This window comes from Eumetopias jubatus, unplaced genomic scaffold (assembly GCF_037043125.1).
Source record: "Eumetopias jubatus isolate StellerSeaLion01/CBP00866 unplaced genomic scaffold, mEumJub1_p1.0 scaffold_2, whole genome shotgun sequence".
NCBI classification, from domain to species: domain Eukaryota; kingdom Metazoa; phylum Chordata; class Mammalia; order Carnivora; family Otariidae; genus Eumetopias; species Eumetopias jubatus.
Window position 1 is genome coordinate 202,336,760 of NW_028274808.1, and position 18,671 is coordinate 202,355,430.

Below are 18,671 nucleotides of genomic sequence, written 5' to 3' on the forward strand. Positions count from 1 at the left end.
CCCACCCCCAGGATGGCCCCTTTTAGAAGGGCACTGAAAATGGCATCCACCGTTCCGTCTCCACTCCCCCCACCACCCAGCCTAGCAGGGACTGGGCTTAGTCCTGAGCAACAACCTGGATATGCTAGGTGACCTGGCACACCTTCCCTCTGGCTAGCCCTTCCTCAGCGACCTCAGGTGATGGTGTCTGAGGACTCCAGGTAAAGATGCTTGCTCACTTGGTGTTTACTGAATCCCTCTGATGTGCCAAGCTCAGTTTTATGCACCAGGGATAACTGAGGTCGCTTCCTCCTGGAACTGATTTTTCCAGTGACAAGAGACAGATGATAAAAACATAAATCAAGTGGTGGTTTCTTCTGTGGAGGAAATTGAGTGGATTAAGGGGGCAGAGAGGGTGGTGAGGACCAATATCTCACCTCTGAGGCAGGGAAGAGAGGCCCCAAGGAGAAGGGGGAGCCCCGTGGGACTCCCATGGGAGAGCACTGCAGACAGAGGACCAGCCATGCCCGGGGCCCTCCAGAGCAGTGACCGGGACTCCCGCTGCCTACCGTCTTGCTCCAGATGCTTGTTCTAGATCCACACTGACTCTTAGCAGAGTCTCTTTCCTTTCTGGGTGTTTAAGTCTTGACAAAGCAGAGCACACTTGGATAGGTTGCACCTTGCAGACACATCGTCCCACTCTGCAGGCAGGCAGGTCTGGCCAGCTCCTGGCTCTGATGACCGCCTCTCCCTCCTGCTCCCTGCCCCCTGCCAGCCGGCAGCGATTTCCTGCTTCCTCTCCTCTCAGGGACCTGCGCTGTGTGAGCTGCTTGACTCACAGGCCACTTAACTGTCAAGGCTGTCAGGTCACAATTTTAAAGGTCTGGCAATTAAGGACCGTTTTGTCCAGTTCTGCTAATCCGCAGCTAGACAAGTCCTGCTGTCTACAGTCGCAGCCGGCGGGGCTCAGTGAACACTGAGTCCGGGCCACCTGTCCACACAATTCGGAACCGTTTCCACTCCCGTCTCAGCAGACCCCCTCAGGTCTAGGGAAAGGAGGGGTCCTGTCGCGGAGGAGTGGTGGGTAGCCGGGAGCCCGGCTTCGGCAGGTCACAGGGAGGGACCGGGGACTGGGGCGGGGGGTGGGGCGGGGCTGGGGGCGGGATTGCGGCCGAGCTTGGGGGTGGACTGGTAGTCGGGCTGGTGGGGGGCGCCCGGGCTGTCTCAATGCCAGGCCAGTGTCGGCCACACGTCTGCGTGGACTTACTCATGGAAGGGCCTCAGGGTAGGACCCCGGCCCAGTGCCACTCGAGGTGAGCGCTAAGACGCGGGGTCCGGGAGCCAAAGCCCCGCCCGCGGAGCGGGGTCCGCGGCCCCGTGGGGCTCTGCCCCGCCCACCTGGCCGGCCTGAGCCAATAAGCGTGTGCCAGGTTGGGCCGCCGCAGTTGGCTCCGAGAGGGTCACGTGGCAGAAGCCGGGCCCATCAGAACCGGGGAGACGCCAATGCGCGGCACGCGGCGAGTCCTGGGACAGACCTCGGGCTCCGTTCCCGCCGCGGTCCTGAGTCCTCCGCGTTCCTTCCCCGAGTTCTTCCGGAAGCTTCGCGGTGCCCTCCGCAGGCTGAGCTGGGGCAAGGAGCGGACGGCCTGGGTCCTGTGAGTCGCCTGCGGGGAGGCGGCACCTGGTTCTGAGCTGGGCGCAGAGCAGCAGCCAGGAGGCCGGGCACCGGACAGGGGACACGTCCGGGCTGCCACGTGCGGCTTATCCTCGGCTGCGACAGCAAAGTCTTTGCCCCACGGCCAGGGAGCCGAAGCCAGCCGAGGTGGCGTCGTCCTTCCTGCTGCCCCTGCTCCGTCCGCACACCAGTGGCCAAGGCTACAGCCCGTGGGGGTGCGGCCCAGGTGGCCCTAGCTGGCCAAGCAGAGGCCCATACCGGCCTGAGGGCAGAGCCTGGGAGTAAGGGGCGCAGACTCCGATGGCCAGTGCTGGCTGGCCGACTTCACTCTGCAGCCTGAGGCTCGGAGAAGATCCTAAGCCAGGAGGGTGGGCTCAGCCGGCACCCAGAGTCCTGCACTGTTCACACTGTGCTTTTCCTGGAGGATGAAGTTGGTAGCGCCTCCCTGCTGACGGGGCCCCACATCCCCGACTCAGGGCCCTGCCCAGGGCTGCGCATCAGTTCCCAGCAGTGCCCAGGGTGATTTCTCTGAGCCTTAGGACAACACATGAGAGTTGAGGTTTAGTTGATTTTTATGAAACAAAACACTATTTCTTGCACCCTCAGTTGAGTGAGTGCATTGGGATTTATGTTGCACAGGGGTAAAAAAGGGCTTTGCCAGGAGAGAGAGAAGTGGTGGTGTCTGGCTAGGGAAAGGCCTGGAGGGTGGGAAGGGACTGGGTGAGGGTGTAGCCAAAGCTCAGGCTACTACCCTCTTGCAGCAGGAGACCCAGCAGTTGGGGAGCTCGTAGGCCGAGAGGCCAATCCCAGGGTCACATCTCCTGCTTCTAGTCCAGCTTTCTCTGAAGTTCCCTGTGCAAAGACAGTTCTTGGAAAGGCAAACGTTAACATGTACTAGCCAACCTTCGAGGCCAACCCAAGCACTGACCTTTGATTTGCTTTAAGAACAACCCTTTAGTGCAGCAGTAAAGAGAGGAGGGCCTTGTGCTGTGTCCAGTTGGCCAAAAACCCTGGTTCTCTCAAAGGAGTGCATCAGTCAGAACTTCTGTGCACACATGTCCACTAGGCCCTGACCATGGGTCTCAGGGAGCGGGGCACAGCCCATTACACCTCCTGGCTCCCCCCTCCCCCCGTCACCCACCCAGGACTGGGCCTGGCTGCAACTTCCAGGCCGAGATGGACAACTGACACTCAGTATGGGTTCTCTCTCCTGCAGTTAATTCTTCATACATGGAGCAGAAATAGAGTTCAGTAGATAATCAGAATTCACCAGCTAGGAGAAATTCACCTATGACTGGGGCAGGAAATATCCAAAATAAGCCTGGAAGCAAGGAAATGCTAATTAGCAGACAAACCCACAACAGTGGGGCATGTCAAAGGGACACAGCGGCAACTGACCAATCTCCCAGTGACCAAAGGTGGAACGCTTTGAACAGCAAAGTAAGGGTGTTGGGTTATAACTCAAGTGCGGAATAAAGATCCATTAGTCCACACAGACATAAGTGAATGAATAAACACAGTGGAGAGAAGAGATAAATCTGCCATGTGGGATTCCAAATACTTTAGGTAGACACTGCCTTCAAGGAGATGGAAAAAAACCCTTACTCTGAGTGTGGACTGCACACAGTGACTTCCCTCCAAAGAACACAGTATGAAAAAGGGGTAAAAACAGTAGCTGATAGTGGAGAAGGCAGATGAAACCACCACCTCCAGATGAAGATCAACAGCACAGTGATCTACCATGTTGATAGTGTGTGCCCTTGATAAGATGTCATGAGAAGGGCACTTCAGCTCTGTGGTCTTCCTCTCCCAAAACCATTACCCCAGTACAACCATGAGAAAAATGTCAGACTAACCCCAGTTGAAGGATGTTCTACAAATTAACTGACACCAGCACTCCTTAAGTGTCAAGGCCATAAAACACAAGGAATGTCTGAGAAAATATCACAGCCAAGAGGAGCCTAAGGAAACATGACACCTAAAAAATATGATATCCTCAATGAGATCCTGGAACAGATGAAGGACACCAAGTAAAACCTAAGGAAATCTGAATAAAGAATGAACTTTAGTTAACAAAAATGTATCAGTGTTGGTTCACACATTGTGGCAAATGTGCCATACTCATAAAAGATGTTAATAATAGGCAAAATTGAGTGCAGGAATATGGGAACCCTCTGCACTATCTTCATAACTTTTTTTAAAATTTAAAACTGTTCTAAAATTATAAGTTTACTTAAAAAATTAATCTGGAAAAGGCAGAATCCAATTCGAACGTCATCAAAACTAGCAGCCAATGAAAGACACAGAAGAGAAGGAAGTGCAGGTTCAACCCCTAACCAGCTCACCTGCCTGCAGAGCAGAAAAGCCACATGGGAGACGTCAGTCCTGAGCTTCCTCCCGAATATTCTCACTGCTTCCCCACAGGCAAGGCGGGAGCTGCTGCATGGAGGCAGGTTACAGGGAAACAGGGAAGAGCCGGCAGATTCCTAATGAGAAGGAGGGGTCCAGAGCTCTGTCCTCCTGGGGATGATGCGAATTGCCTGCCTTGCTGCCCCAGCCCTGCCGGGTGGGGTGAACCTGACCAGGTTGCCTGACATCATCTCAGCCAAACACAGGTAGGACTGAATGACCTGGCCCACCTGAACTCTGCCCAGCCCCGACCAAACTCTCAGGTCACAGAGGCATGCAGGGTCATCCGAAGCCCCATGGCAGTCCAATGCGGAAGAAAAAGTAAGTCATTCTCAGAAATGGTGGGAAGAGTGTAAAACCTCTCCATGCTATATCTAAGGTGGAAATGTATTCTGGATGGGACCGTCCTGGCACAAGCAAAATGGAAAGAACCAGCAAGGCAACCAAATAGACACACTATAGAGAAACAAGCAAACAAGTAAATATTGAGTGCAAACATGGACCAAGAGCCCAACCTAGCAGAAAACTCAAGAAACAACATAGTAAGAACATGAATTCAATAAAATTCAAAGTTCTGAGGAAAAGAACATGTAACCCAAGAAGATCTGATTCAAGGATAAAGCACTTAACACATTTCTTGGGTAAGGAAGGAGCTAAAAATCAGGAAAAGACACAGAGGATTTAATGCCATTAGCTAACTTGGCCAATTGAACATATATAGAACTCTGCACTCAACTGAAAAAAATGCATATTCTTTTAAAGTTCACGTAAATATTTACAAAAATTAAATATTTCTGATTAGGCCAGAAAGCTCGTCCCAGCGTAAATCACGGGACTGGCATAAGACAGAACATGCAGTCTGGCCTCAGGGCAATCAGTCTAGAGATCAACAACAATGATAATTAGAAACCCCCATATGTTTGGAAATTAAACTTGTAAATTATCTGTAGGACAGAGAACACATTGAAATGTACTGTTGTGTTTTCAGTATGTCATTATAAATTGGTTAAAAGACTTGTGGGTGACCACTGAAGGAATAAAATATAAATAAGCATATATGATTCACAAACTGGTAGAAGTTTAAAGAAGTGGAGAAACGTGGTTAATCTACCAGGGATAGAAATGGAGGGGGGAAAGGAAGCAAATAGAAGGTACAAAAAAGGTGGCAATACTAAGTCCCAAGAAATCCAGTTATCTAAGCAATCGGAGCAGACGCCAAGTTAGGACCCAGAGTGTTTGCTCTCAGCCCCCAGCTGCTGGTGTCCACCCGACTCCTTTTCCCCCAAGGCGGCTCTGCCGGTGGCACAGCCCGAAGTCCCAGGGAGCAGCCACCGCCAGGATGGACCAGAGCGGGGAGCCACCCGGCTGTTTTCATCCTGGAACAAAAAGGAGGAACAATTCCAAGATGTGTGTTTACCCTGTGTCCACTGCAATGAACCTCATGCAGCTGGTGCAAGAAACCACCTCTTTTGTGTCAATATCCTCTTGCCAAAATCCACTAGAAACACCCTGTAGCTGAACAAGTTGCAAAAGGGGACACACATGACGGGAACCACGGGCATCTCAGTGAGAATGGACTTCTAGGATTTGGGCTACGTTGGACAGTTTGTGGGGCAGGCTTGAGGAAAAGGCCTTCGCCTGGGGTCAGGTGCCGGTCAGGAATTAGGACGTTTTCCGTAACTGGGCATCTGGACCCACCTCATCTAGGAGGGGGAGGCCTGGAGCCAGGTGGACGCTGACGGCCAAGCACGGCCACCACTGCAGCCAGCCAGGAGAGGGGACGCTGGGTCATTTCCGTGGCTCAGACAATGTTTGTTGTCTGTGTTCAGCATGATTGCAAAGTGTGCTTGTGTTTGTCTTTATCCGCAGGGTGGCTTTGCCCGGCTGTATTGTCCTGCAAAACTGTGTCTGTTCAGGCGGGACACTGGGGTCTTCCTGGGAGTGCTGGGTCAGCCCTGGGAAGTCACAGCTGCATTTCTCTTTTTCACTGTCTGCCTTCCATCCCTGAACCCTCTCCCCACTTCCCATCTCTTGGTCCCTGCACCTCCAAGTGACAGACTTGGACACCAGCACCTGTCTTTGGGGTGGCTTCCGAGGAAGCACGTGTCCAGGATGGGATTGGAAAGGATCACCGGCTGCCCCTGCTGAGTGGGGAGATTGTGGCACCCGGTTCCCACACCTGTCACCTGGCAGAGCACCCAGCCCCGAGGCCCACACAGCCAAGGTGGTGTGTAGGCTTGTATGGCTGAGCAAGCGTCGCACCACACCCATGTACCCCCTTGATTGTTCTCCTGCTGATGAACATTGGGTCGTATCCTGTTTCGAAAATAAGCTACTATAAAGTCTATGGACATTTCCCTTAGGTGGATACCTATGGGTGACGTTGCTGGGTCATGGCTGGCATATGCCTAACTTTAGAAGAAACTGCAGGACTGTTTTCTAAAGCGGTTGTGCCCGTAATATATGTAGAATGAGCAGCGTATTCTCATCAACGTTTGCTGTTAGTCGCTGTCTCAGTCCATTTGGGCTGCTTTAATGAAAACACCACAGGCTGCAGCTTAAACAGCAGTATTTCTCGCAGCTCTGGAGGCTGGACGTCTGAGATCAGGGTGCCGGCCGATTCAGTGTCTGGCGAAAGCCTCTTCCTGGTTCACAGGTGACATCTTCTGTGTCCTCAGTGGCGGAGGGGGTGGGGGGGCTCTCGGGGTTCCCCGTTTATAATCCCACTCATGATCCAGTCACCCCAAGTCCCACCTCCTAATATCATCACTTTGGGGTTAGGATCTCAACATATGAACTTTGGGGGGACACAAACATTCAGTCTGTAACAATCTTTAAAGTTTTAGTCATTCTCATGGGTTTGGTGTCTCATCTTGACTTTAATTTGCGTTCCCTGATGATGAATGGTGAGTACTTTTTCATGTGCTTGTTGGCCACTGTATATCTTCCTTTGAGGAGTCCATTGTCTTTTTTTAGAATTTCCTTCTTAAAGATTTTTGTGTATTTATCTGAGAGAGAGAAAGAGCACGAGAGCAGGGAGGGTCAGAAGGAGAAGCAGACTCCTCACTGAGCGGGGACCCCGACTCGGGACTCGATACCGGGACTCCAGGATCATGACTTGAGCCAAAGGCAGACACTTAACTGACTGAGCCACCCGGCGCCCAAAAGTTTTTTTTTTTTTTTTTTTTTTTTTTGTTAATAGACTTTATTCTCCTGAGCAGGTGTAGGTTTACAGAAAAACTGAGTGGAAAGTACAGAGAATTCTCATAGATACCCCTCGTTTCCCTCACTGTTAACATCTTGCCTTAATGTGATACATTTGTTACAATTGTGAACCAATATTGATGTATTGTTGTTAACTAAAGTCTATATAGTTTAGGTTTAATGTTTTGTGTTGTACATTCTGTAGGTTTTGACAAATGTACAGTGACATGGATCCACAGAATACATAAAGGTATCATAGAGAATATTTTACTGCCTGTGATCCACAGAGTCTTCCTCCTTCCAAATGCCTCCAAGCATGGATTTTTTTACTGTATCCATAGTTTTGCCTTTTTTAGAACTTCATATAACTGGAATATATGTAGCCTTTTCAGCTGGTTTCTTTCATTTGGTAATGTGCATCTACATTTCCTAGATATCTTTACCTGGCTTGACAGCTCATTTGTTTTTAGTGCTGAATAGTATTCCATTGCCTGGATGGACCAAAGTTTATTATCCATTCACCTACTGAAAAACATCTTCGTTGTTTTCAGGTTTTGGTAATTACAAATAAAGCTGTTATCAATATTTGTGAAAACTTTGTGTGGATGTATATTTTATTCCTTTTTATTTTTCAAGTAAGCTCTACGCCCAACATGGGACTTGAACTCACGACCCTGAGATCAAGAGTCGCTCGCTCCACTGACTGAGCCAGCCAGGCGCCCCTGGATGTAAGTTTTCAACTCATTTGGGTAAATACCAAGGAGTGCGACTGCTGGATCATGTGGTAAGAGTGTGTTTAGTTCCGTAAAAAACCACTGAACCGTTTTCCAAGAGGGTTACACCAGTTTCCTTTCCAAAAGCAGTGGTGAGTGTCCTGTGGCTCCACGTCCACGCTGGTCCACAGCAGTGGTGAGTGTCCTGTGGCTCCACGTCCACACTGGTCCACAGCAGTGGTGAGTGTCCTGTGGCTCCACGTCCACGCTGGTCCACAGCAGTGGTGAGTGTCCTGTGGCTCCACGTCCACGCTGGTCCACAGCAGTGGTGAGTGTCCTGTGGCTCCACGTCCACGCTGGTCCACAGCAGTGGTGAGTGTCCTGTGGCTCCACACCCACGCTGGTCCACAGCAGTGGTGAGTGTCCGTGTGGCTCCACGTCCACGCTGGTCCACAGCAGTGGTGAGTGTCTTGTGGCTATGCTAGCTCTTGAAGTTGTCAGTATTCCAGGTTTTGGTCATTCAAATGGCTGTTTCATGATTATTTTAATTTTCAATCCTCTAATGACATGATTTTTAGCATTTTTCATATGCTATTTGCTATCTGTATATCTTCTTTGGTGAAGTGTTTGTTCAGGTCTTTTGCCCTTTTAATTAAGTTGTTTGTTTTCTTATTATTGCCTTTTTTTTTAAGATTTTATTTATTTATTTGACAGAGAGAGAGAGATCACAACCAGGGAAGGGTACAGGGAGAGGGAGACAAGCAGCCTCCCCACTGAGCAGGGAGCCCAATGCAGGGCTCAATCCCAGGACCCTGAGATCATGACCTGAGCTGAAGGCAGACGCTTCACTACCTGATCCACCCAGGAGCCCCTCTTATTGTTGACTTTTAAGTGTTTGTAAGTTTTGGATAATAATCCTTTACTAGATGTGTCTTTTGCAAGTATTTTACCCCGTCCTGAGGCTTGTGTTATTCTCTTAACAGTGTCTTTCACAGAGCAGAAGTTTTAAATTTTAACGAGGTCGAGCTTACCAATTCTTTTTTCATGTTTTTGGTATTGTTATCTAAGAAGTCACTGTGAAATTCAAGGTCATCTAGATCTTCTTCTGTGTTATCTGTTAGGAAGTTTATAGTTTTGCATTTTACATTTAGGCCTATGATCCATTTGAGGTTAATTTCTGTGAAGGGTGTAAGGTCTGTGTCTAGGTTCATTTTTTTTGCATGTGGATTTCCATTGTTCTAGCATCATTTGTTACAGAGACTATCTTTTCTCCATTGTATTGTCTTTGTTACTTTGTCAAAGATCATCGACTAAATTGTGTGGGTCTATATCTGGGCTCTCTGTTCTGTTCCATTGATGCATCTGTCTGTTCTTTCACCAATACTGCACTGTGTTGATTACTGTAACTTTATAGTGAGTCTTAAAGTTGGATAGTATTGGTCCTCCAACTTTGTTCTTCTTCAATATTGTGTTGGCTATTCTGGGTCTTTTGCCTCTCCATATAAACCTCAGAATCAGTTTGTCAATATCCACAAGAGAACTTGCTGGGATTTTAATTGGGATTGCATGGAATCTATAGATCGAGTTGGGAAGAACTGACATCCTGACAATATTGAGTCTTTCTATTCATTTTTAAAAAAGATTTTATTTATTTATTTGACAGAGAAAGAGAGAGAGAGAACAAGCAGGGGGAGCAGCAGAGGGAGAGGAAGAGGGAGAAGCAGGCTCCCCACTGAGCAGGGAGCCTGAAGCAGGGCTCAATCCCAGGACCCAGGGGTGATGACCTGAGCCAAAGGCAGATGCTCAACCGACTGAGCGACCCAGGCGCCCGAGTCTTCCTGTTCATGAACATGGGATATCTCTCCATTTGTTTAGAGCTTCTTTGATTCTTTCTTCAGTTTTATTGTTTCCACATATATTGTTAGATTTATACCTATGTATTTCATTTCTTTTTGGTACTAATGTACATAGTATTGTGTCTTTTATTTCAAATTCCAATTGTTCATTGCTGGTACCTGTTGCATTTTAAAATTTTTTTGTAAAAAAATTATTATACACCAAGACTTTTTTTAGTGTACAGTTGTATGAGTTTTAGTGTATAGAATTATGTAATTGTGTAATACTTAATGGTGAAATGCTGAATGCTTTCCCCCTAAGATTAGAAACAAGGTAAAAATGTCCTCTCTCACCACACCTATTCAATGTTGGAAGTCTTAGCCAGTGCAAAGGGCAAGAAAAAGAAATAAAAATAATATAGATTGGAAAAGGAGCCATGCGGACTACATGATTATCTATGTAGAAAATCCCAGACTATTCTAAAACAATGACAACACATTTTATCCCATGTTAAATGTGACCTAGGTCACAGGATAACACACAAAAATCAGTCTTATTACTATATACAAGCAATAAAAAGCAGTACAAAGTTGGAAACAGAAATTGAACACAATAGCCTCCAAGAAAGAAAGAAAGAAGGAAAGCTTTGAAACTGGAACTCAGTCACAAGAGGAAAGTTGGAAAGACTCAAATACATGGAGGCTAAAGAACATCCTGCTAAAGAATGAAAGGGTCAACCAGGAAATTAAAGAAGAATTTAAAAAATTCATGGAAACAAATGAAAATGAAAACACAACTATTCAAAACCTTTGCGACGCAGCAATGGCGGTCCTAGGAGGGAAGTGTATAGCAATACAAGCCTTTCTTAAGAAACAAGAAAGGTCTCAAATACACAACCTAACCCCACACCTAAAAGAGCTGGATAAGAATAGCAAATAAAGCCTAAACCCAGCAGGAGAAGAGAAATAATAAAGATCAGAGCAGAAATCAATGAAATAGAAACCAAAAGAGCAGTAGAACAGATCAACAAAACTAGGAGCAGGTTCTTTGAAAGAATTAATAATATTGTTAAACCCCTGGCCAGACTTATCAAAAAGAAAAGAGAAAGGACCCAAATAAATAAAATCATGAATGAAAGAGGAGAGATCACAACCAACACCAAAGAAATATAAACAATTATAAGAACATATTATGAGCAACCATATGCCAACAAATTAGGCATTCTGGAAGAAATGGATGCATTCCTAGAGACATATAAACTACCAAAGCTGAAACAGGAAGAAATAGAAAACCTGAACAGACCTATAACCACTAAGGAAATTGAAGCAGTCATCAAAAATCTCCCAACAAACAAGAGCCCAGGGCCAGATGGCTTCCCAGGGGAATTCTACCAAACATTTAAAGACGAATTAATATCTATTTTTCTGAAGCTGTTTCAAAAATTAGAAGGAAAACATCCAAACTCTTTCTCTGAGGCCAGCATTACCTTGGTCCCCAAACCAAAGACCCCACCACAAAAGAGAATTACAGACCAATATCCCTGATGAACATGGATGCAAAAATTCTCACCAAAATACTAGCCAATAGGATCCAACAGTACATTAAAAGGATTATTCACCACAACCAAGTGGGATTTATTCCCACTATTTCCATTTATTCCCACCAAGGGGGGTTCAACACCCACAAATCAATCAGTGTGATATGTTACATAAATAAAAGAAAGGACAAGAATCATATGATCCTCTTAATAGATGCAGAAAAAGCATTTGACCAAGTACAGCATCCTTTCTTGATTAAAACTCTCCACAGTGTAGGGATAGAGGGAACATACCTCAATATCACAAAAGCCATATATAAAAACCCCACAGCGAATATCATTCTCAATGGGGAAAAACTGAGAGCCTTTCCCCTAAGGTCAGGAACACGGCAGGGATGTCCACTATTACCACTGTTGTTCAAAATAGTATTGGAAGTCCTAGCCTCAGCAGTCAGACAACAAAAAGAAAGAAAAAGCATCCAAATTGGTAAAGTGGAAGTCATACCCTCACTCTTCACAGATAACATGATACTCTATGTGCAAAACCCAAAAGTCTCTACCCCAAAACTGCTAGAACTCATACAGGAACTTAGTAAAGTGGCAGGATATAAAATCCATGCACAGAAATCGTTGCATTTCTATACATTAACAATGACACAGAGCAAAGAGAAATTAAGGAGTTGATCCCGCTTACAACTGCACCCAAAACCATAAGATACCTAGGAATAAACCTAACCAAAGAGGCAAAGGATCTGTACTCAGAAAACTATGGAACACTCATGAAAGAAATTGAGGAAGACACAAAGAAATGGAAAAACGTTCCATGCTCATGGATTGGAAGAAAAAATATTGTTAAAATGTCTATGCTACCTAGAGCAATCTACACATGCAATGTAATCCCTACCAGAATACCACTGACATTCTTCACAGAGCTGGAACAAATAATCCTAAAATTTGTGTGGAACCAGGAAAGACCCCGAATAGCCAAAGGAATGTTGAGAAAGAAAACCAAAGCTGGTGGCATCACAATTCTGGACTTCCAGCTCTATTACAAAGCTGTGATCATCAAGACAGTATGGCACTGGCACAAAAAAGGCACATAGATCAATGGAACAGAATCGAGAACCCAGACATGGACCCTCAACTCTATGGTTAACTAATCTTTGACAAAGCAGGAAAGAATGTCTAATGGAAAAAAGACAGTCTCTTCAACAAATGGTGTTGGGAAAATTGGACAGCCACATGCAGAAGAATGAAACTGGACCATTTCCTTATACCATACACAAAGATAAACTCAAAATGGATGAAAGATCTCAATGTGAGACAGGAATCCATCAAAATCCTAGAGGAGAATACAGGCAGCAACCTCTTGCTAGACACATCTCCAAAGGCAAGGGAAACCAAGGCAAAAATGAACTATTGGAACTTCATCAAGTGGAAAAACTTTTGCACAGCAAAAGAAACAGTGGACAAAACCAAAAGACAACAGAGAGAATGGGAGAATATATTTGCAAATTTTTTATCACACAGAGGGCTAGTATCCAAAATCTTTAAGGAACTTATCAAACTCAACACCCAAAGAACAAATTATCCCATCAAGAAATGGGCAGAAGACATGAACAGACATTTCTCCAAAGAAGACATCCAAATGGCCAACAGACACATGAAAAAGTGCTCAACATCACTCAGCATCAGGGAAATCTAAATCAAAACCACAATGAGATACCACCTCACACCAGTCAGAATGGCTAAAATTAACAAGTCAGGAAACGACAGATGTTGGCGAGGATGCAGAGAAAGGGGAACCCTCCTACACTGTTGGTGGGAATGCAAGCTGGTGCAGCCACTCTGGAAAACAGTATGGAGGTTCTCCAAAAAGTTGAAAATAGAGCTACCTTAAACCCAGCAACTGCACTACTGGTATTTACCCCAAAGATACAAATGCAGTGATCCGAAGGGGCACCTGCACCCCGATGTTTATAGCAGCAATGTCCACAATAGCCAAACTGTGGAACAAGCCCAGATGTCCATCAACAGGTGAATGGATAAAGAAGATGTGGCGTGTGTGTGTGTGTGTGTGTGTAAAACAGAATATTATGCATCCATAAAAATGAAATCTTGCCATTTGCAATGACGTGGATGGAACTAGAGGTATTATGCTAAACGAAAAATCATAGCAAGACAATTATCATATGATCTCACTGACATGTAGAATTTAAGGAACAAAACAGAGGATTATAGGGGAGGAGAGGAAAGATGAAACGAGATGAAACCAGAGAGGGAGACAAACCATAAGAGACTCTTAACTATAGGAAACAAACTGAGGGTCGCTGGAGGGGAGGGGGTTGGGGGGATGGGGTAACTGGGTGATGGACATTAAGGAGGGCACGTGATGTGATGAGCACTGGGTGTTATATAAGACTAATGAATCACTGACCTCTACCTCTGAAACCAATAATACATTATACATAATTATTTGAATTAAAATTTTAAAAATGTTAGGAAAGAAAGAAAGGGAGGGAGGGAGGGAGGAAGGAAATAAGGGAGAGTGATAGATAAAAAGGCAGCCCAAAAGACTTAGGTCTAAATCTAACCAAACATGTATAGGATCCATACGCTGAAAACTATAAAACGCTGATAAAAATTTTAAAAGGACCTACATAAATAGAGTGATATAACATACACATGAATGGGAAGACTCAACATGGCATATCAATCTCCCCCAAAATGATCTATAGAATTAACATAATTCCAAAAATCCCGGTAGGACATTTTCATAGATATGGATAAAATGATTCTAAAATTTATATGAAAGGGTAACAGAGCTAGGCTAGCTCAAGAAATTTTTTATAAAGAAGAACAAAGGTGGATAAATCAGACTACCGAATTTTAATGCTTTCCCTAAAGCAACAACAATCAAGACAGTGTGGTGTTGGCAAGGGGACAAGACACACAGGTGAATGATCAGAATAGAGTCCAGGAATAGACCCAAATACATATGGTCAATTGATCTTTGAAAAGTTGCAAAAGCAATCCAGTGGAGAAAGGACAGTTTTTTCAACAAATGGTAATGGGATGATTACTCATCATATGCAAAAAAATTGAACTGTGACGTACACCTGTTATGCCTTCCAACTAACTGAAATTGGATCACATATAAATAAGAATAAAAGTATAAAATGTTTGCAAGAAAACAGAAAAATATATTCATGACCTGGCATCAAGCAGAGTTTTAGAAATGACACCAAAAGCATAATCCATGAAATAATCCGTAAAATAAAAATATTGACAAATTGGACCTCATCAAAATTAAAAACATTTGCCCTGCCAAAGACAGTGTCAAGAGAATGAAAACACAAGTTAAAGACTGGAGGAAATTTTTACAAACCACATATCCAACTTAGGACTTGTATCCAGGATATATAAAGAACTGTCAAAACTCAACAACAATGAGAAAAAAGAACCCTCAATTAAAAAGTGGGCAAAAGATGCATCATAGATGATATAATGGCAGACAAGCAAATGAGATGTTCAACATCAATAGCCACCAGGGAAATGCAAACTCAAACCACAGTGAGACCCTCCTGCATGCCTATAAAGTGGCTAAAATCAGGGAGGACACTGACAATTCAAAGCTGTATGATACCTTGCTGTCCGAAATGCAAACGAGGGCAGCTTCTCATAAAGTTAAATGTACACTCAGCATATGACCCAGCAATTCTACTTCTAGAGAAAGAAAACCTTATGTTCTGCATGCAAACCTGTATAGGTTCACAGTCGCTCTCTTCACCATCGTCAAAAACTGAAGGCACAGAAGCTTTGCATGAACTGGCAAACTAACCGTGGCTTGCTCACACCGTAGGGAAGGGGGAAGACGGACACACGCGGTGGTGGGGGCTCAGAGGTCTGTGCTCACTGTGCTCCTGAGAAGGCAGGTGTGGTGCTGAAGGTCAGTGGTTGCCGGGAGCCATGGGTGGGGAGGGTGCGTAGCAATAAAGGGTTGGCGCTAAGGAGTCTTTCTGGCTGATCAGCCATTCTGTGTCCTGACTGTAGTGCTTGCACGAATCCATATATGTGTAAGAACTCCAAAACCAAAGGAAAAAGGTAAATTAAAAATTTTTAACTTAAAAAATAACATATTCCTGATTAAAATATTAAGTAAGCTGTCATGGAAGGCAATTTCTCCACTTAGTAAAAGATATGTATCGAAACCCCACAACCATCATGCTTAAAAGCAGAGATTAAGACTATCCCCATCAGGGCGCCCAGGTGGCTCAGTCGGTTGAGCATCCGACTCTTGATTTCGGCTCAGGTCATGGTCTCAGGGTCGTGGGGCTCCGCGCTCAGCGGGGAGTCTGCTGGAGATTCCCTCTCCCTCTGCCCGCCTCCACTCAAGCGTGTGCTCGCGCTCTCTCTCTCAAAAAAAAAAAAAAAAAAAAATCCCCGCCACAGTCTCAGACTACAACGTGCTTATCTTCGGTGGGAATGCGAACCACAAAGGACCACAGTGAGTAAACGGAAGAAGCATCGGGAACAGGCTCGTGGTTTGCTGTGACTTGATCATCTGTGTGGACATCCACGAAATCCCCGCTGGAGACTCAGAACCAGCTCAGCACAAAGAGCAGGGCTCCCTCTGGTCACCAGCGAGCACACGGGCCTGGCCCCACCTTCCCGACGGAAAACACATGGAATAATCAACCAGACAAGAAACAGGTGAGAACTCTCTGAAAAAAGTGCGGACGCCCCGGGAAGACACACAAACATGCCCTGTTGTGGGTGTTGGAAGTCAACCCACGAAGTCCCACAATGAAACTGTACCAAACAAAACTCGTGCCCTGCAACTCTGGCGTGGCCCGGTGTGGCCTTACTGAACTGAGCGAGCCGTGGGCGTCACCAAGCAGGTCCCAGGAGCTGGAACCCTTGCTGGTGCGAGCTGGGGGCCCTGAGGGGGAGCCCTCTCGCCAGAGGGAGGCGCGTGGGTCTGAGACCAGCCACGCCTCTATCAGGGAGCACGTCTGTCCACCCCAGCCACACTCCCAGGGCTGGGCAGGCCCAATCATCTCCAGTGGCCCCTCCAGCTGCTCTGTGGTGTGGTGTGGAGGGGCAGAACAGTGAGTCAGCAGCGTGCCCGTGTAGCACACAGCCATGGCACCGTGCAGGATTAATGGTGTGGACCCAGGGGACCTCTGTCTCCCCCATCCCTTCACAGCTCTGAGGTCCTGGGACCACCATCCGGAGCCCTGGGGCCCCACAAACAACAGAATGGTAAACAGTACGATCACCAGAACTCTCAGCTAGAATTTGTATCTGTTTTGTGCTCCCCAGGATCTTAAAGCTGTGATTTCCCACCAACAAGAGTATGCTCTTTTTTTTTTTAAGATTTTGTTTATTTATTTGACAGAGAGAGCACAAGCAGGGGGAGAAGCAGAGGGAGAGGGAGAAGCAGGCCTCCCATGGAGCTGGGAGCCCGACGCAGGACTCGATCCCACGACCCTGAGATCATGACCTGAGCTGAGAGTTGGACGCTTAACTGAGCGAGCCACCCAGGCGCCCCCTGACTAAAATGTTCTTGGGGCGCCTGGGTGGCTCAGTCGGCGAAGCATCTGCCTTCCGCTCAGGGTCCTGGGATCGAGCCCCGTGTCCGGCTCCCTGCTCAGTGGGGAGTCTGCTTCTCCGTCTGCCCTTCCCCCTGCTTGTGCTCTTTCAAATGAATAAATAAAATCTTCAAAAAAAAAAAGTTCTTAAAGCAGCAAATTTATTTTCATAGTACCCCAATACATTTAAAAAACAGTAGGAATAAATGTCACAGTGAAATTATGTATTTTTCACACCAAAATGAAATCCAGCTGAATAAAAATGAAGCTGACAAGGGTCCTATTGTAGAGCCTGCACGTGGTTGAGACAGACCTGTCCCTCTCCTCAGGACCTGGGAAAGCATCTCACTGCCATGTAAATAAGAAGGTACAAAATGTAACCGATGGTCTTTTTCTTTTAAGTAGGCTCCAGGCCCAACGTGGGGCTTGAACTCATGGCCCTAAGGTTTGGAGTTGCAGGCTGTCCCTACTGAGCCAGCCAGGCGCCCCCTACCTTTGGTCTTCGATGGAGGGAGTGAACAGTGCGTCCTGCAGGTGACTTACTGTGTAGGCACAGGCGTATTTCAGCGTAACTAGGAGACGGAGGTGCAGTCTCCTGTTCCAGTGAAAGGTGCATTTCTATGGAGTTGGGACAGTGAAGCAGGCATCCCCCGCACAGCCCACGGGTCTGGCCACAGCCGCCCCTTATGGTGGGCACGTCTTATTGCACCCACTGGGGGTTTTATCCTTAAGAACCAAAGTCCAAGGGAGACGTTTAACCTTGGGCTCTGGCAATGCTGTGCCGCTCCTGAGACGCTGAGGCCTTTCTGTGCGGCTGGGGCACAGCAAACATGCATCTGTTGCGTTTTCGGGGATGCACAATCACATCTGTACAGTTCAAATGGGACTCACACATTTTCATGCACATGGATTCACACGGAAGGAGTGAAACCACCAGTATGACCTCAGGGGAGAGCGGCAGACAGGCACACGCAGTCCTTCGAGGCCTGCAGAGAGGGGTCCAGTCGCCTTCTCTGGGGGCGTTCCCTGGTCTCTGGTGGAGCCCAGAGGATCGCAGACCCCTGGTGCCCACCAGCCTCACCTGGTGCCAGTGTAGGCTTGGACCAGCAATGGGGGCCCAACCCCAAAGATGCCCCCTCCTGGGGCTCCCTGCCGCCGACTCCGGGATCCAGGTGAACATGTGATAGCTTGACATTCGTAAGATGAATGAAGTAAACCACTTATCAAAAGAAAGCAAATAAAATAGGCAAAATCCGTTTCTTTCTTTTTTTGAGTTTACTTATTTATTTGAGAGGGAGAGACAAGAGAGAGCAAGAGAGTGTGAGCAGAAAGGAGAGGGAGAAGCAGGCTCCTCGAGGAGCAGGGAGCCCGTCGCAGGGCTCAATCCTAGGACCCCGAGATCACAGCCTGAGCCGAAGACAGACGCTTGGGCCACCCAGGCGCGCCGACACTGGACTTTTCTTTCAAGTTTACTGATCTGAAACCCATGAGAGAATATAATTTTGGTCATATTTTCAGCTCGTTTTCTCAGATTTTCAAGATTGCTGTCAATTATGTAACTTTTACAAAATAAAGTTTTGGGCATAATGCCCCCCGCAAATTGTCTCTCATGGGTAATTTCATGTGTCCGCGTGGCGGGGCCCTGGGGTGCCCAGAGTGAAATTACTCTGGATGTGCCTGTGGGTGTTTCTGGATGACAGCAGCATGTGGTTTGGTGGGCTGAG